Source organism: Rhincodon typus, chromosome 8, assembly GCF_021869965.1.
Source record: "Rhincodon typus isolate 14 chromosome 8, sRhiTyp1.1, whole genome shotgun sequence".
Lineage (NCBI taxonomy): Eukaryota > Metazoa > Chordata > Chondrichthyes > Orectolobiformes > Rhincodontidae > Rhincodon > Rhincodon typus.
Genome location: NC_063339.1, coordinates 18,581,281 through 18,602,069, shown reverse-complemented (window position 1 = coordinate 18,602,069; position 20,789 = coordinate 18,581,281). Strand labels below are relative to the sequence as shown.

Below are 20,789 nucleotides of genomic sequence, written 5' to 3'. Positions count from 1 at the left end.
AAGAACGGAGCTGAGATCTGATAATGCAATTTGGAATATTTTGGGTAAAATCCTTGTACTCCATTGGGAATTGTCCAAGGTGTAGTGTTTCAAAGATGATTGATGAGGGCAGGGGCTTGGATGTTGTCTATATGAACTTTAGTAAGGCCTTTGACAACGTCCATCATGGCAGGCTGATACAGAAGGTAAAGTCATATGGGAGCTATGGTGAGCTGTTAAAATGGACACAGAACTAGCTTTGTCATAGAAGGCAGAGAATGGAGGTGGAAGGGTGCTTTCTGACTTGAGATCTGAGCCCAAAGGTGTTCCACAGGGATCAGTGTTAGGATTCCTATTGTTTGTAGGATATATAAACAATTTGGAGGAGAATGTATGTGGTCTGATCAATTAGCTTGTGGTTGACACAAAGATTGGAGGAGCTATGGATAGTGAAGAGGATTGCCAGAGGATACAGCAAAATATAGACAAGCTGGACACTTGGGTAGAGAAATGGCACATGGAATCTAACCCAGAAAAATGTGACATGATTCATTTTGGAAGATCTACTGCAGGAGGGAGATATATAGTAAATGGCATAACCCTTAGAAGCATTAATATACAGAGTGATATAGGCATACGGGTCCATAGTTCCTTGAAAATGGCAACACAAGTGGATAAGGTGATCAAGAAAGCATACGACGTGCTTGCCTTCATCAGGAGGGGCACAGAGTATAAAAATTAGCAATTCATGTAGCAGTTATATAGAGCTTTAGTATGGCCACATTTTGAATATTGCATACAATTCTGCTTACCACACTACCAGAAGGATGTGAAGACTTTAGAGAAGCTACAGAAAAGGCTTACCAGGATAACAAGGTGTAGAGCTGGATGAACACGGCAGGTCAAACAGCATCAGAGGAGCAGGAAAGCTGATGTTTCGGGTCTAGACCCTTCTTCAGAAATGGCTTACCAGGATGTTGCCTGTCCTGGTGATATTAGCTATGAGGAGAGATTGGACAAACTTGGTTTGTTTTCATGTGAACATTGGAGGGTAAGGGCAACCCGATAGAAGTTTACAAAATTATGAGAGGCATGGGTAGAAAGGATAGTCAGAGTTTTCTTTTCCAGGGTAGAAAAGTCAATTACTAGGGGAAAAGGTTTAAGGTAAAAGGAGGAAAGATTAAAGGAGATGTGAGAGGCATGTTTTTTTACATGGAGGGTGGTAGCTACCTCCAACATGCTGCCAGAAGAGGTGGTAAGAACAGATACAATGATAACATTTAAAAGGCATCTGCACAGATATATGAGTAGACAGGTAATAGAGTGATATGGACCTTGTGGAAAGACGTCATGTGTTGATGCAGTCTTGGTTGGCCAAAGGTCCTGATCCTGTGCTGTTCTGTTTTTGTTCTCTTTGTTCTTTTCAGCCTTTTAATTAGGAGAAACATCAAAGTTAACATTCTTTTCTTATATTTCTTTATGAGATGTGATCTTCATTGGTTGGGCCAGCATTTATTGCCCATTGTTAATTGGCCTTGAGAAGATGTGGTGAGCTTCCTTCTTGAAGTGCTGCAGTCCATTTGCTGTAGGTCACCCACAATTAGAGAGGGAGTTCTAAGATTTGGACCCAGCAACACTGAAGGAACGACGATATATTTTCTATTCTGGATGCGAAGCAGATCAGAGAGGAACTTGCAGGTAGTGTTCCCATGTATTCTCTGCTCTTGTCCATCCAGATGGTCCTGATTTTTCAACTGGTCTGTGCCAGTGTTGGCCTGTACAAAATCCCTCATGTCCCACACCTAACAGTAAAGGACTCAACTTAAAATATGGGGTCCAAGCAAAACCGAGCTCTGTCCTTTTCAGAGCTTTTTTTTGGGCTCTATAAGACTTTTATTTACTATTTCCAAATAGTTGAACCCATGTGCTCATTCTTACAAATGGTTCTGTTTGTGTCAAACGATAATGAAGTACAATCTTTGAATAAAGTAACTCCAGCGTATTATTGAGGCATTTGATACAGACTTGCAGACACATTTTATAAATGCTATGTTTTTCTCCATTACATTTTCTATAGAAGCAATTCCATTGTTAGTCTTCTTCTCTGTCCAACTCTCTCCTCTTAAACTCTTGTCATGATTTATTGGCCTTGGCTCTGTTCACTATCACAGACTGACACTGATTATTGTTGTTAGTGTGACATTGCAACAACAGCTTCTTCTGTGTTAAGTGTCAGCTTGTCTCAGTTGGTAGCACTCTTATCTCTAAGCTAGAAGGTTATGGGTTCAAGCATCCCCCCTCCAGGACTTGAGCACATAATGTAGGCTAACACCTGTTACACTGAGTTATTGAAGGCAGTGTCCTTCAAATGAAGACGTTAAGCTGAGACTGAAATTTGTCTGTTCAAGTGCATATTAAATGTCCACATGTCTATCCAATGCTTGAGTTGAGGTTCCTTGGCCAATACCACATGTGGAAAAAAATTATTGTAACTTCACTCGTTATCTCAGAACTTGGCTTTGTGCAAAATAACTGCTTTGTTTAGCTAGATTGTGAATGCACATCAGATGAATTTATCATGTGGTGAAGTGCTCTACATATGAATTTAAGTTTATTACCCTTGTTTCCACGAAATATTTTACACAGATTGTGAATGTGTAATTATGTTCAACATAAGATTGTTGAAATCACTTGTTAACTGCAGATCTCGTTTCTAGCCAAATGTTGATGTGAAAAATGTTTGAAGCTGTTACATATGCAGCAATGCATTTAAAGGAAGAAAAAGAAACTTTGTAATAAGGTCATTTGAAGCTCACAGACAAATTTGAACTCTTCCCCAGACAAATCAACTCAGCCATAAACATCAACTAGCATGGTAAACCATATTAATCCACAATAAATATAATGTTACTAAATGCCCATTAAATTGTAGATTTCTGGCTACCATTTCCTCTGGTCCAGTTAATTTAGTGGCTGTCACATAAGTTGAGGCCCAGCATGCCTTGGCTGCTGCCAAATCATCAGTTTAGCCCCGCCCAGGATCTGTAAAGTTCCTTGGATAATAAGTACACTGCAGACAGTCCCAGCTTGCTATGCACTAATCATTTTAAGGACTGCGTGTTGTCCTGCTGGCCATTTGGGGCAACTGCATGTTTCCTGGGACAGCTCCGGCTGTTTCAAACTGAGACCATGTCTTAATGACATCACCTGCAGCATGATTGCACAGCCAAAAAATTGAGTTCACTGGCACTGGCGAGTGGGAAACATGTTCTGAATTTTTAAAACAAAAATTAAGCCATCTGCTTCGGCTTTAATAAAAGTTGACAGCTCACTTCTTTTTTTGTGTCTTTTCAATTATTGATGCCAACAAGTGCCTCTTCACCAGCTCAGCAAATGTGAAAGCCATTGTGATACTGTCATCACTCAATTTTCTTTTAATTTACACCAGTAGACCTATAAAATCGGAAGATAACAGAATGATACAGCACTAATTCAGCTTAGAAAACCCCACATGGTCATTCTGCTACAGAACACCTCCCAGCAGCTAATGTAATCATAAGGCCTGGGAGTAGATTGAGTGTTCAGCCATATTTTCAGCTTTATAACAGTAGTGCAGGTCAATATACAAAAGAAGGTGTTGAGTTTGAATTTCAGTGATACTTGTTACTCCAATTTGTGTCATTTCAGCTTGTGTCAGGGACATCCAACAGAAAAAAACACTGTTAGTTGATATGACCAAGTGGCCACTCTGATGTGTTTAAATCAGGAAGGATTTGGACAGATTAAATAAAGAGAAACTGCTGCCAATTATTGAAGGGTTGCGAACCAGAGGGCACAGATTTAAGGCGATTCGCAAAAATAAGTGGATAACATGAAGGAAAAAAGGATTTTATGCAAAACAGTAGTTAGAAAGCACCGTCTGGCTGGGTGACTCAGTAGTAAACTACAAAAAGGAATTGGATAAATGTCTGAAGGAAAAAAACAACTATTGAATGAAAAGTGAAAAGAGGTTAACTTCTCAAAAGAATTGATGGACTGAGCAGTTAAATATACACAATTTCCTTTCTAGCACTATATTACATATTTAGTCAAAATACATTTAAAATAGCTGATTAACAAAATCAACAGCAAAAGAATATGCACTTCCCTTTATTCATAATATCAGACCTAGGGAGTTCACTATTTGCAACATTGATAATGAGAGGTTGTACCTGGGACTAATTTAAAACTTGCCTCTTAGTCTTGTCAACAAATTGGGAGATCTATGCAACTTCTGGTCAGAAAGGATGGAGGTATCCTTCTAAGCATCTGTGTTGCAACCAAAATCATCATTTTTCTTCCATTTGCCTTTGCTACTACCTCTGTCTTTCTCGAAGGAGACTTTAATCTCTGCTTTTGAAGTTCAAATTCTCTAACACTGTCATAACAACGTGCAAGCACTTCCCATGCTTCATATTCTACAATTTCAGTGTTGCTGCTTATGACTTTAACCATTCAAAGGCCTGCATTGTCTTAACCAAGCCTACTGGGTCTCCTAAATATTACTTCTAAGACTTTTTATCCTCAAATCCAGTGCTTTTATGATCTTTAGTGACCTATAGTGTCCCACCTACTAGCTCACAGACTCCGATATTGTAGTATTGGTCTGCCTGTCACCCACAAAAGCTGGTTTAGTCTGGATGTGGAGGTGTAGGCAGGGGGAGGGTGTGTGTATGGGATGCGGGTGGGGGAGGTGGGAGTTGGTGTGTGGGGATGCATAGGAAAGAAAGCTCAAGTAAAATCCATGCAGGAAAATGTGGGATCTGAATGTACACAGTACAAGATGGTGGGGTAAGAATGGCAGCATAGAGTGTTGAAAGCAGAAACAAGAACAAAACACCACACTAACTACAGGATAAATTCTTCAGACAACAGGTCTGTCACTATTGACTGTAAGAAGTTGGATTTGCACTGTGGAATAACATAAACTTCCGGATATGACACTTGGGGAACACACTTCAGTCAGGAAGGTGATGTAAGGATTCTGCCTGAATATCTAGAAGCTCCAAGCTCTCCAGAATCCTACCTTACCTAGATATCCAGACCCACTCACCCAGCATATCTCAAAGGACAACTTAGAAGGTGAACAAATGCTATGCAGGTTCTTTTTTTTCCCACATGACTAGACAATGAAAATTCTATATTGGATCACTACCCAGCTGCACAAAGATCTCTTGTACAAGATAACTCTTGAATTATTCCTGATCAGATGACTTTGAGCAAAGCCAGTAAAGCATGATTTCCTATGTGTACTGAAATATATCAACATTCTCAATGTATTTTTTTGTAAGTACCATACAATAATCCATCTCAAAGTGGAGATATTTGTGTTTCTTTTCGCTGAGAATTGTGGGGAACAAACTGTGTATCACTTTTATTGCTGTTATGACTCAAAGTCCCATATTGTCTGTTTTCTCCAAGGTACTGGAGTAAAGTGTACAACAGAATGAGCAGAGAGGCAACATGAGCACCCTCAAGTCAAAGTGCACTTTGGAATCAAGGACCTCAGAAAGAGTCAGAACATGAATTACCCCAAAATTCTCATCCATTGACTGGCAAGCAGCAATTCCAAATGCCAACAGATGAATTTTCTGGGCATAGGTCTCATTGTCCTAATTTTATTAGCTAACATGATGAAGATCCTCAAATAAGGCCAAATAGGTTTGAAAGACAACAACGCTGAGGTTTTAAACTGAAAAGACAATGGCATCTGCACAGTGAGGGGTCCAGGATGCAGAGAACTTTGACCTTTCCTCAAATCCGGACTCCAACTGAGGTAAGATCTGTTCAGCTAGCACAAAATAATCATTCCACATGAACACAACCATGTAACATCAATAGTTCATTTGTTTGGCATGTCTATCAGTAGTTTGACATTGAAACAACTATCTAAGGTTCAGATACTGCTCTGGATTCCAGCAATGGTCTTTTTGTCTCTCAGTCTGAAAAGTGGAACTTGGAAATACAACAATGCAATCCGAGATACCTTCTTTGAGATTGGGGGTGTAAGGAAATATTGTTGGGTAGTATAGAGGAAACGATTGGCCCATTTATCAATGATACATTGGACTTAGGAGTAGTCAGCATATTGCGACTGAATGTTTAGAGAAAAGATATAAATTCCTTTATACTATCACCTGTCTCTGATACTTCTTCCAGCTCCACAACCTTTGAGATATCTGCACTTCTTTAACTCTGATATCTTGGGTATCCCTAATTGTCATCAGTCTACCATAGCTGATCATACCTTATGTTATTTAGGACCCAAGCTCTGAAATATCTTCTCTATACATCTCTGCCTCTGTTCTTAAAACCTGCATCTTTGATCATGTGTTTGGTCACCTGCCCTAATATTTTCTTTTGTGGCACAGTATCATATTTTACAATACTCTGCAAAGCAGCTTGGGATATTTTATTACATCAAAGATGCTATACAAATATAAGTTGTTGTTTTTCAGCACTAACATCCCTCACATTAATGAACAATAAGAAGCCAATTACGTGTACCTCTGCTCTCACAGAGAGGCTATTCTCACAGAAATTGTAGGTCAAAATAGCAGGGCAACAATAACATAGCCCTATAATGCCCTTATTAAGCATAACTCAGCCTGGCTGGGATTGTTGGGGGTGGGATTGAGGAGTACAGAATGGTGCAAGTATATCTTATTATTTTGTGAAACTAATTGTGACTGATTAAAGTATTAAATGAAATCTGACAAGGGTCTGTAGTTATGTGAAATTTGTCATTACTGGGGGTTTTACAGCTAAAGTAACAGTTCTGAAATTATTTTAAATGTTAGAATGCAATGCCCCCAGCCTGTTCCTGCACTTTTGCCAGCTGACAATTATAATCTTACAAACCGTTTTTCTGTCTCCGTCAGCTTGTTCCTCTCCTGCAATGCATTTGTGTTTCTTCAGGTACGTTCCCATTTCATGTTTTTTTTTGCGTCTCTGCTTGCTTTTCCTGCCTCTCCTCCCTCCCTGCTGTTCCTCATTCTGCTTTCTTTGCAACTCAGCTTCTTGGTTGAAACAGTGGGACCTGTAAACACACACTGAGGCCCCAACTCACTGACAACTGACAGACTGTGGCACCAGCAGTATCAGGCTAGCACCACATTACAACAGTGACTACAAATATTACAAAGTGCTTCATTCATTGTAAAATGCTTCGGGACACAAGATGTGCCGTACATTACTCAAGTTCATTCTGTAGGACATAATAAGACCTGAAAATTTTTATGCTGGGATAGATTGGTTTTCTTGATGATGCCTTTGCAAAGGACACATTGATACACTATGGCAGGGTAACAGAGAGATTCTGCTGCCCGTGGAACTGTACCCTAACATGAATCATTATTCTCAGATGAGGGGTAAATAAAGAGGAAAATGTCTTGCCCAATGACTCCTGAGCTGTTTCATGAGGCCAAGGGGGAATGGCTGATCTAAAGAGCCACTAGATAGAGCAAAGCCAAGTGATAGCAGCTGACAGATGGAGCTCTGAGCTGGCCCAGGAATTCACAAGCTTCCAGCAATCTAAGGGTTAAATTATGATAGCATCAATACCACAATTGTGATTGGTAACCAGAGTGCTCTAAAACTGTGCTGAAGCATTCTTCAGAATGTTACACTTTAACTGAATTCTCCAACTTCCATTTAAATGCATCCTTCCTGCAAATCTGATAAAGAGTCATTCACAGTTTAACCTTCCTTTGTAAACTGCTTAATTCAGTATAGTTACAATTTTTTCTTTGGTTAGAATTTTACAACAGTGTTGTTTTAGGTTCAAGTTGATAAATGGAACTTAGGGTCTGAAAGCAAAAATAAATTTGAAGTGTGAGGGTATTGGGGCCTACTGTGGCAATGACCTTTAAACAAATGTCTCATCTTGTGGTTATAACAACAGCAGGTGCTGTAAGTCCCCATTCTGAAAGGACAGATACCTTTTATCATTTTTCCCTGTAAATTAAGGGGCACCATTATCCTTCAATGACAATGCAATAAGCCACTCGCAAATTTCAATCAATACCATTACATTTCTGCCTGTCATTTGTATTGTTTTCATAGAGCCAAGACCATAAGTGGCATTATATTAACAAAAAATTATTGATGGGATGGTATGAAAAGCTATTACTGTGTTTGATTTTTTAGGATTTAAATGCCAGCCATTAACCACTTGAGCTTTGTCTCCCTGTTTTATGGTTATATCTGAATGCCTGGCCAAAGTCACAATCATGAGAGAAGTACGTGCATTTATATAGTGCCTTATCTTGTCCTCGGCATGCCCCAGTGTTTTTCCTATGACCAATGGATTACATTTGAAGTGCTCTTTCTCTCCTTATGCATGCATAATTCTGTATATCATGACTACCAAAATGAACTTGGAATTAAAATAACACTTCCAACTACAGAATAAAACAACTTGTGCCCACACTAGGGAGAGCAGGAATTTTAAAAAGGGATCATTTTACTCTGTCCAATTTTAGGCAATGGAAGCATTGTTAATCTTTTTCCTGACGCATCCCTCAAAATTCAAAGGAGCTGGCAGTCACAGAGGTTCTCCTATGACCAAGGCCCTCTTTGATTTCATTTTAGACTATCTAACCTGCGCAGACAGCTGCCTCTGCTCCAGGCAACGGCCACTGCTGGCACTGTGCCACAGGCATGGACTCTCTTTGTTTGCCAGGTTACTGAGACTAATCAAGATCAAACCAGGGGCTTCTCCCAAATGTGGCAGCTTCCTTTGAAGACAGTATTAGGGGATTTGGATATCACATTTTGCATATGGGCACAGAAGTGTGCCAGTTTACGCCCATCTGGTCCCAAAATGGCGTGAATATTGTCACGAGAGAGGGCATTACAGTTTTTTTTTATATGAAACGATTGGTCTGCATTCTGTGTACAGCAGATCAGCTAGACCTGACTACGGGACAGTAAGGTAACCTGCAGTGATTGTAATGAGGTCAACCAGATGGACCTCATAGAATACGAGTTCCCTGATTGGGGCCCTTAAGCTAGTCCAATCAGGGAGCCTTGGCTGACAGATACAAACAGGAGTGTCAGATGTTCTGTTCTCTCTGGGAGCTGGCTCTGAGGGAGCTGGATCAGTGTCAAAGACTCTCCACACGTAAATAAAGGGTGACTTTGTGACGGGATACTGGCATCTGTTGAGTTATTTCATTGATGATGAGACAAAAGCATGCTCCTGACCAAATTCGCTCGCAACTGTTGTCTTTGAGTTGGGGTAAACATTTCTGGCATCATGCCCATATTTGGGAAGCTTGATTCATTCAGTCTTGTCTGGCAAATGACATTGGGGCAGATGAAAAAACAACGAGATGTTACTAAGCAATGTAACTGTTCCAAACCAGATGTAGGGCAGCTTTCCAGGGTACGCACTCTCCTGGATAACAGCCTATGAGTGGTCTTACTCAAGTTAGTTCTCTTTTGCTGTCTCGAGTCCAGCAGCAACTACAACTGCCTTCTTATGGACCCGCAGCTTTTTCAGTTACTTTCAGCCTGAGGCACATGTACGAAAACCTTTTAAGAGTTGATGGATTTCACGACCCCAAGCATCCTCCAATTCTGAGATGCTATCGGTTTTACTTGGCAATTTGAGAACCAGGGGAATCCAAATTGGGTTTTTTGACGAGGATGACTGGCAGAGGCATGTGACTTTGGTTTAACCCTTAATACGATGCTAAGAGACCGTTTGGTATGTGGGATTAATGATATAACCATGCAAAAGTGCCTATGAGCTGAAGCCTAACTGGACTTCAAACAGGCACTACAATTGGCTTTATCAGTGGAAAATGTAGCAAGTGGAGCGTATGAGTTGCAGGGTATTCTGGTGGAAGTGGACACCTTTACCAGGCCGACTGAACTTGGGAAACACCACTTGAGGGAAGGCAATTTTATAGCCTCACTCAGGATATATCCTGAACATAGGGACTCTAGGTCAGCTGACAGCAAAACTCCAAAACAAAGCCAAGCCTGGGCCAAACGGTTAAAATTTTCTTTAGGATCTGGGCTGGCAAGTCATTGTTGCTGCTGCCAGTATAGTTCATAGAATCCCTACAGTGTGGAAACAGGCTGTTTAGCTCATCGAGTCCACACCGCCCCTCTGAAGAGCACCCCACCCAGACCCACCCTATTCCTGCAATTCCTGTGGCTAACCTACACATCCCTGGACGCTATGGGCAATTTACCATGGCCAATCCACCTACCTGCACATCTTTGGACTATTGGAGAAAACCAAAGAACTCACAGGAAACCCACACAGACATGGGGAGAATGTGCAAACTCCAACAGACAGTCACCCGATAGTGGAATCAAGAAAACAAAAGCATCCCACTAGACCTAAATTGAGGAAGAGAACTCATAGGCTGGTATCCAGGAGAGTGCTCAATCTGGAAAGTTCACTGACATCTGGTTTTGAACAGTTAAATTGCTTAGCAACATCCAAATCAGAACCAATCAAAATAGGCATCTGGTTATATGGTCACTCAGTTCTAATGAAGGTCAATAACGGCGCAGCCGTTTCAGTTATCACAGAACTAGTCTTTAACAAAATTCACTCTGGACTCCAGCCCGTAAGTTTGCACAAGACCTCAGGTAGACTGAGAATCTATTCCTGGGAATCTTTACAGATTAGGGTCTCTTATGAGAAGCAGCTGGTTCAGTTACCACTGGTTGTAGTAAAAGGCTTGGGCCCAAGCTTGATGGGATGAAATTCGCTGTGAAAGATTCACTTAGATTAGCTCAATACCTTTTGATTAGAAAACGGCTGCCTGAGTGAAGTCTTAATTAAATGCTCAGACATTTCTCAGGAAGGTCTAGGAACAATCAAAGGGGCCAAAACCACCTTGCGTGTTAACCAGGAATCAATTCCACGATTCTGCAAGGCCTGCCCAGTGCCATTTGCTTTACGGGCATAAGTAGAGGCAGAAATCAGAAAGCTGGAAAGGGAAGGAATCATCAAACCAGTCCAGTTTGTGGAATGGGCAGCACCAATACCGATTGTGAAGCCCAAAGGGTCAGTTCGCCTTTGTGAGGAATTTAAACAAACGGTAAACCACTTTTTGCAGCTGGATAAATACCCAATCCTTTGCATAGAAAGATTTATATGCAAAGCTGGCAGGCAGGGCTGTCCTTCACGAAGCTCGATTTGAGCCATGCCTATTTGCAATTGTGATTAGATGAGGATTCCCACAAGTATGGTAAAATTAACACCCATGAGGGCCTGTACCAATATATGAGACTGCCTTTTGGGGTATCATCAGCCTTAGCAATTTTTCAGCAGACAATAGGAAACATTTTACAAGGTTTACCCCAGGTCGCCATTTATTTAGATGACGTGCTAATAACCAGGAAGACCAATATGAAGCACTTAGAATACTTGGACATAATCCTTAAACATTTTCCCCAGGCAAACATATGCCTTAGAAGGGAAAATGTGTGTTCCAGGCACCCCAAGTGACCTACTTGAACTACAGACTCGACAAGGCTGGGTTACACACATTGGAAGATAAAGTGTCCCAGCTCCCTCGTCAGTTCCAGAGCTTAGGTCTTTCCTTGGGTTGGTGATCTACTACAGAAAGAACATGCAGAACCTGGCCTCCATGTGGCATTTTTGCATCAACTCTTAAAAAAGGGTCAGCCTTGGAAATGGTCATGTGGCCAGGCCATAGCCTTCAGTGAACTAAAGAAACAGCTATCATCCTTTAAGGTGTTGGCACACAATGATTCCAAGCAAGATCTGGAATTGACATGCGATGCCTCCCCATATGGCATCGGGGTAGTATTAGCTAATACGTGACCCAATGGAGAGAAATGCCCAATAATGTAGGCATCCAGGACTTTGGCTAATGCAGATCATAAATATGACCAGATAGAGAAGGAAGGTTTGGTGGTCAGATTTGGAGTCAGGAAGTTTCACCAATACCTTTATGGATGTAAATTTGTAATAATAACGGACCAGAAATCTCTGCTAGTTCTCCTCTAAGAGGACAAGGCAATGCCTCCCATAGCTTTGGGCCGAATTCAGTGGTAGGCTCAAATTCTGAGTGCGCGTAATTACAAGTTGGAACACCGTCCAGGAGGCCTAGTAGCAAATTCGGATGCATTAGGCCACCTCCCACTAGCAGATACACCCCCAGTGGTACCATACTGAAAGAGTCCATAATGGTTTTAAATTGTCTGGACACATTTCCAGTTACAGCTGACAATGTTGCACTTGGATGCAGAAAGATCTGGTCCTGGCCAAACTGAAACAGCCGGTGGTGATCCGAGAAACCAAAGGGCCATCACAACCAGAACTGAAACTTTTTTGGACCCGGAGAGACCAGTTCACAGTAAAAGACAGCACATTATTATGGGGAGCAAGGGTGATTGTCCCAAGCAAAGGTGACTGCCAGATACTGAACTCCGCCAGGGTCAGCTAGGGGTTTCCAAAATGAAGATGTCGGCGAGACATTATGTCTGGTGGCCAGGATTGGATGCAGACATAGCTGAGTTGGTGAGATAGTGCCCAGAGTGCCAACAAGGATAAAAATTACCACCAGCAGCTCCCCCACATTCATAGGAATGGCCAGGTAAACCCTAGACTCGGTTACATGTCGACTATGCAGTTACTTCCACGTGCCCAATGTTCTTTGTCATTGTGGATGCCCACTCAAAATGGCCTAACGTACATAGAATTCATTAATCAAACATGGGGATGACGATAGAAAAACTGTTTTCGTCTTTTGCAATACATTGTCTCCCAACAATGATAATCAGATATAACAGGCCACCATCTACCAGCAGGGAATTTGAGTATTTCCTAAAGTTGAATGGTATTAGTGAAATAACGTCAGCTCCATACCATCCATCATCTAATTGTCTGGCAGAAAGAGCTTGGAGACAGCCTACAGCTTCACTAGATACCAAATTGCCCTGGTTCCTATTTGATTATAGGACCACATGTTATGCAATTACAGGGATAGTTCCAGCAGAGCTGCTAATGGGGAGAAGATCCCACCAGGTTAAATCTGATTTTCCTGGACCTGGGAGAGGAAGGTGAAACGGCATCAGAAACGCCAATGCCAGACACAGGACTCCGCTAAGCGTGAGAGGCAGTTTACTTCAGGAGACAAGGCTTGGAACCACAGGAATGGTGCTGCATGGGTAAGAGGCATGGTCGATGCGTGGTCAGGTCAAGTGATGTATAAAGTTCAGGTAGGTGCGACAAGTCCTGAACTAGCACATGGACCATATGAAAGCTGCCAACTTGCAAACGATGCAGGAGCAAATATATGCCTGTTCTGAAACTTGTGGGTTCTCCCTTGCCATCAATCGTTGAATATACCTCGGAATTTGAGATGGACACGAGGATGTCACCACCTCGATGACTTTGTTGCCTGAAGAGGAGAATGAATTTCTTTTGAGATGCTTCGGGCATGAGAGGCAAGCTGTGTGTTACATGCTGCCTGTATCAGAGGCAGAGTTGGAGTAACCTGACTTGATGCTAAAATGCCCCTCAGAGAGGGATGGTTGTAAAGACTGTAACGAAGTCAGCCTGGTGGACGTCATAGGATATGTGTTCCCTGATTGGGGCTGTTAATCTCGTCCAATCAGGGACCCCTGGCTGACAGATAAGGACAGGAGTGTCAGAGGTTCTGTTGACTCTGAGAGCTGGATCAGCATCGAGAACTCTCCACGTGTAAATAAAGGGCGATTTGGTGATGTATGCTGGCCCCTGTTGAGTTATTTCATAACCATTCTGTTCTGAACCTTTTATTAGAATTGCAGCCTTTCTTAAGGCAAATACTATTTTATTGTGCCTAACATAATAAACAGTGAGAAAGGATGAGAAGGACTCATTTTACATTACACTTTGAAAATACTCTGTTACACATTACCCATTGTTAGCCACTAATAGCACGCATTCTCCTGCCTGACCATTATCCACTCCTTTCTGTCCAACTTCTCTTCTCCTTCTTCTTTCTCTTTGGACTCTATCTCATACACCGTTTACTCCTTACCCCCTACCCCCACCCTATTCTCTGCATAATAACCAACATTTTCCTAGCTACCATCAGTCCTGGAGAAAGAAGGATAGATGTGGAAGTGTTGGAAAAGGTGCAGAGGAGATTTACCAGATGTTGCCTGGAATGGAGGGAAGGTCTTACGAGGAAAGGTTGAGAGAGCTAAGGCTTTTCTCTTTAGAACGACGAAGGATGAGACGTGACATGATAGAGGTGATCAGAGGTATAGATAGAGTGGACAGCCAGAGACATTTTCCTAGGGTGGAGGTCGCTATTATGAGGGGGCATAGTTTTAAAGTGAGTGGAGGTAGAAATAGGGAGACATCAGAGGTAGGTTCTTTACTCAGAGAGTGATCGGGGCGTGGAATGCATTGCCGGAGAGGGTAGTGGAATCGGCCTCATTAGGGGCATTTAAGCGACTATTAGATAGGCATATGGATGATAGTATAAGGTAGGGGTGGAGGTTAGATAGACCTTAGGTTTAGGGTAAAAGTTCGGTACAACATCGTGGGCCGAAGGGCCTGTATTGTGCTGTAGAGTCTATGTTCTATGTTCTAAAGGTACTGAACCTGAAACATTAACTCGGACTTCTCTTCACAGATGCTGCCTGATGAGCTGAGATTTACCAGCAATTTCTGTGTTTGTTACTGGCTAGGTGAGTATTTCTCAGCCCTAATTGTCTAGAGGGCAGTTTAGAGTCAATCACGTTGCCTAGAGTCTGGAGTCACACTTTGGCTAGCCTAGGTAAGGATGGCAGATTTTCTTCCCACATTAGTAAACCAAATGAGTTTTATGACAATTGACAGTGGTTTCATGGCTGATAATAGGCCAACTTTACATTAAATTGAAATTTTACCATTTGCCCTGCTCCCCGGAACATTAGCCTTGAGTGCAGGATTGCTTGTTCAGTGACATTACAACTATACCACTGACATTCTGTTCCTTTGTGTGACCTCCTCTTTCCTCTCTTCCATTAGGGTTATTTTATCACGTCCACTCCCTTTCTCCAGTGCTTGGACGTACAGCTGTGTCACTCTACTCATCGGTTTCCTCCTTGAAAAGGTGCAGCCTCAGCACCATCTACAAACACCATCGTTCTCACCCACTTTCTCTTCGAGGTTAGGAATTCACAGCGGCAGGTAAAAAATAGAAATCCAAGTGAGGATTGCAACAATTTGTAGTATTTTAAGCTTGAAAGAGGAGTTGAAATAAAAGTATGTTATTGTCCTGATTCTCATAAAGCCTACACCTGTGTTATGTCCATGAGCCCCATCCTCAGTCCCACTCTCCTGTTATTTCCTTGAAGACGTTAATGTTCAAACTTTTCCTTTTAAATGAACAGTATGCCTTCTGTTCTGCAGCTTAGAATTCCCTATTTTAACTGATCTCACCCATTTTATTCATATTACATTTGTATCAAGCCAGGCCTTTTCAAGTTTAACAAGATATCCACATTAATAGAACATAATTACGCATTGTTGCATGGGAATATTGTTGAACACTCTTAAGTCTTGAAGTAACACTTCAGATCCCTGCACAGATCAGCTAATAAATTGGTATGCTCAGGATCTTCACAGTCAGCCACATATTCAACAACGTTGCCATCCGAAGAGGCGCAAACACAGTGCAGGTGAAGGTAAACAATTCCTCCAGCCACAAGCGGACAAAAAAGTCCACAGGAAGAAGACCCTACAAAATCGCTTCTATCAGCAATAATATGTTGGGATCTCACTGGTGAAGCCATCAAATTATAACCACCACATCCATCCATTGCCTGAACAGTCCCTTCCATATGGGAATAATGCTCAGCAGGAGAAACATACTGTCACCAACAACTATGCATCTCATACCATTCATCTGTTAGTATGACACACAAAAGAAAGCTTTCTGGCCATGTAAAGTGCAACTGAATATCTAACTCTGCCACGGATTTGTGAACATGCTACACAGTTTCTGACCCTGGAGACACTATGTGCTTTTTACTCTCTGGAAATGATCCTAGTACTTATGTAATGTTCATTCCCTGCATCCCCGCACTTCGAGACCCCAACAGCCCCTCTAGGAGAGTGAAGTAACTAAATCACTGGGTGGGCACTCCATGAATGCTCAGCTCAGCCAAGCGGCAACAAGGTGCAAAGAAACATAGAGGAATGTCGACCCGAAATGTTGACACTGATTTGTCTCCATTGATGCTGCCAGACCTGCTGAGCTTTTCCAGCAACTTCTATTTTTGGTAAGGAAACATACCCTTGTTTGTGCATTTGCATATTCAATTCAGCTACCTGGTACTCTGTATTGGAGTCTCCATATGCCAAGTGGCCACTTTGTGCATGTGCAGTCAGGATTTCATCACCACACAGGCTTCTTCGCCAGGATGTGTTTACACATTTGCGGATTCCACGGACTGTCTGCTTGCTGTGACAGTTTTCCTTCTGTTTAAAAAAAAACCCTGGAGCACCCAGTGATGCAGGCTGCAGAAACATATTAATCTGGCAGAAGATCACACGCAGAAGAGCAGCCGGTGGTGTGAAGCCGGCCCCTTTCCAGTCAGTATTTGCAATAATTGGTTCGTGGAAAAGAGTCTCTGTGATATTTCTTATCTTTTACAGTTCAAAATGCTTTTAATGATTTTGCAGCAGAAGGCGAAACGTCAGTTTCAGTGTACTGATGATCAGCAGTTTGGTACCGTCCCGGACTGTGATTATATGGGTGGTGCCATCTTTCTTCCTGGCAGCTGCCATACAGCTACCAGGCTGTATCTGCGTGCCTGTGCCACCTAATGTTGGCAATGATAATGTAGGAAATGAGTTGCAAACAGGGATGCAATGGCCAGTGGTCATATTGCTCGACTGTTAATCCAGAGGCCCAGGACAAGACCTGCGTTCAAAACTTGCCATGGTTATACAGTGGAATTTCAATTCAATAACAAATTGGAAGTAAGAGTCTAATGGTAACCTTGAAAACATTGTCAATTGTAGGAAAAACCCATCTGTTTCACTAATATCCTCTATGGAAGGAGATCTGCCATCCTTCCCTGGACTGGGACCCACATGTAGTTGACTCTTGTCTGCCCTCTAGCAATTAAGGATGGGCAATAAATGCTGATCTAGCCAGCAACATGAATAAGCAAAACAAAACTTCATGATAGATACAGGCATATTGCAAAGCTGGCCAGCCTTATCTTGGCAGGCTAGTGCAACCATCTTATCCTCCTTTACTTCATAATCATTTGAGGGATAGTATATGTCAATTATTGACAAACACTTGCCAGATTTTTCTCCAAACATTGGGTCTACACACCAATCATTGCTGCAATTCCTTCTGGACCAGCATCTTTCTTGAAGTCATTTCTGTGTTGCCCAACAATAGTTATTTCCTGATTTAAGCACCAGCATAAGCTCTTGAAAATGTTATGAATAATGAACAGGAGTAGACCATTCAGACCTTCAAGCCTGCTCCATCGTTCAATAAGATCCTGGTCTATCTGACCTTAACCACAACTCTACATTCCTGCAGATGCTGGAGTGAGAGATAACACAGTGTGGAGCTGGAGAAACACAGCAGGCCAGGCAGTATCAAAGGAACAGGAAAGTTGAAGAAGGATCCCAACCCAAAAAGTCAACTTTCCTGCTCCTCTGCATGACGTGCCGTGCTCCTCCAGCTCCACACTGCGTTATCTCTGTATTCCTGCATATCTTTCTTCCCCATGGTAATCAAAATCTATCTTCCTCTGCCTTAAAAATATTTAATGATTCTGTGTCCACTGCTTTTTGAGGATGGGAATTCCAAAGAATCCCAACCCTCTGAGAGTAAATAGAAGTTTCTCCACCTCTACCTTAAATGGCTGACCTCTTATTTCTAAAGTATGACTTCTAATTCTAGATTTTCTCACAGGAGGAAACATCCTTTCCACATCCACTCAGTCAAGGCCCCTCATGATTTTATACACCCAATTAAATCATTTCTGACTCTTCTAAACTCCAGAGATACAGATTTAGCTTGTCGAGTCTTCTTCAGGCCACCCACTCCAGGTGTTAGCTTAGTAGACCTTCTCTGAATTGTCTCCAATGTATTAATACCCTTCCCTAAGTACAGTGATCAGTACTCCAAATGTGGTCTTACCTATATCCTGTATGACTCAAGCATAACCTCTTGCATTTAATTCCCCTTGCAATAAAACACATCCTCCTGTTAGCGGTCCTGATTACATGTAGTACCTGCAGACTAGCCTTCTGTAATTCATGCACACAGACACCGAAATCTCTCAGAGCCCTTCCACTTCTCACCATTTAGATAATATACTTCTTTTTTATTCTTTCTGCTAAAATGGACAATTTCACACTTTCCCTATTGGATTTGCATTTGCCAGATATTTGCCTGCTCACTTTTTTTTTCATTCATTCGTTCACAGGACAAGGGCATTGCTGGCTAGCCCAGCATTTAGTGCCCATCTGTAATTTCCCAGACAGCAGTTAAGAGTCAACCACATTGCTGGGGGTCTGGAGTCACATGTAGGCCAGACCCAGTAAGGATGGCAGTTTCCTTCCCTAAATGTCATCAGTAAACCAGATGGATTTTTCCTGACAATCAATGTCATCATTAGGCTCTTAATTCAAGATATTTTTGTTGAATTCAAATTCCACCAACTGCTGTGGCAGGATTCAAACCCAGGTCCCCAGAACATTTCCTGGGTCTCAGGATTAACAGCACAGCAATAATACCACATGGCCATTGCCTCCCTTATCCTATCCTAAATTATCCCATCTATATCCCCTTGTAGGCTCCTTATGTCCTTTTCACATCTCACTGTCCTACCCATCTTAGTGTTGTTTTCGTCTCTCCGGTTACTCAAATTTTCTGCTGGTGTGTTCATTCTAGACTGGGAGTGCATAGTATCTCCTCAGGCCCATTATTTGAGATTTTGACCAATATTTTAGCTGCCACTCCAAGAACTGGAGCCTGGGACTGGAAAATGCATCTTTTTTGTGTGGAAGCACAAGAACATTTCTGCCAAATCACCAAAGTGGGAGGTGAAGCAGCACACCTTTCAGACAATGCTGGGAACCTTATTTGGCCCAGTCTGTAAACTCTTCACCCTGTCAGCATGGCTTGGTATTAAATAGAGAGGCATCACATACTTTAACCTTACAAGAACTGAACTGTCCTTTCGGTTTTCACAATTCACACATTTTATTCCTCTCGCATGACATCTGTGGAAATGAGTTTCCATATTTCTGAGAAGCGAATATTATGCAGCGGATCTGAAAACACCTACAAAATGATTTGAAAATTGTTCATTTCACAGGGCTCAAGAATTGATTTCTCCATCACATTCGTATAAATACAGTAATGGATTCAGAACTGGGTGCAAATGACCATTTTTCTTGTAACCAAGAATTCTGTAACCCAAGTCCCCTCTCACACATGACAATGCAAATTAAGTGTCTTAACATCTTCACGTTTCACAGCTTTCCTGCACCCATAGCAATTACCCTAGCTGTCCCTTCCAATCCCTTCAGAGCCTTCTTCCAATTTACCTGTGTAATGGTCTGCAGCTAATCTCAGTGTATGTCCTTTAGTTTGAATCTGGATTGCCACTTAGAAAATGGAGTTACAGAACAGAGGGATTCAGCCTTCCCTGTCCACACAATGTCCCTGCATGGACGACTCAGCTAGAAACACCTCCCCAACACCCCGCCCCCGACCCAGCCTTCTCCCTGTTGCCCTGTAATTATATTATTTTCAGATGACCAGCCAACACTTTTTCGCAATGATTGAATCTGTCTCTCCCATGCTCTCAGGCAGTGCATTCCAGATCCCAGTCACAAACTGGGTACAACGACTTTGCCTCATGTCACCTTTGATTTCAAACCAATAGAAAAAGAATCAGTGACCTCTGTTAAATGGGAACGCTCTCCCTATTTTTAATTTACCAAACACCTCATGATTTGAAATTTGTCTCTATTCTCAACCTTCTCAGCTCCAAGGAAACAGCCAATTTTCTCCAATCAATCCAGACGACTGATGTCCCTCATCCTTGGAACCATTCCTGTGACATCTTCTGCACCCTGTCTAGTCCCATCATATCCTTCCAAAAGTGTTACGGCCAGAATTGGTCACAATACTCTAGTTGAGGGATGACCAATGTTTTATAAATGTTCATCATAATTTCCTTGCATAGTGCACCCTATGGTCTCTCTTTACAAATCCAAGAATCCCAAATGCTTCATTAACCCAAACTAATTTTGATCAGCTTGATTTCTCTTTCTTCTGACGTGCTAATTTAAGAGTTCTTCCAGTCACCATTCCAATGCCCTCTTAGGTTTTGCATATTGCCTCGTTTTTTTTGCATCTCAACTGTTATCCCATTTGGTGGATCAGCTCTCAGCTGGCTTCCATTCTTATCTATGAAACATTAACCAGATTATCAGCAATGGTATCTCTCCTTGCTCCCACATCAACACCTATTTCTCACCTACCTTTCTTATTGTCCCAAATTGTGATGTTAACTTTTTTCACCACAAGCATGCTGACAACCTTTAGCTCTATCTTATCACCAACCTTCTCAAGATCTCCATTGTTGCTACATTATCAGTCAATAGTTGATGAACAGAAATTTTCTCACAATAAATATTGGGAAGACTGAAGTCATTACATTCAGTCTCGACTCCAAACTGCACTCCCCAACTACCAGAGACAACAAGGTGCAGGGCTGGATGAACACAGCAGGTCAAGCAGCATCATAGG

General features: G+C 42.0%; 1 protein-coding gene across 1 annotated transcript in view; it reads right to left on the bottom strand.

Annotated features, from left to right (window-relative positions):
- LOC109911656 (protein phosphatase 1 regulatory subunit 37-like) overlaps positions 1-20,789 on the bottom strand; it is a 208,503-nt gene that overhangs the window by 16,366 nt on the left and 171,348 nt on the right. The window lies entirely within an intron of this gene.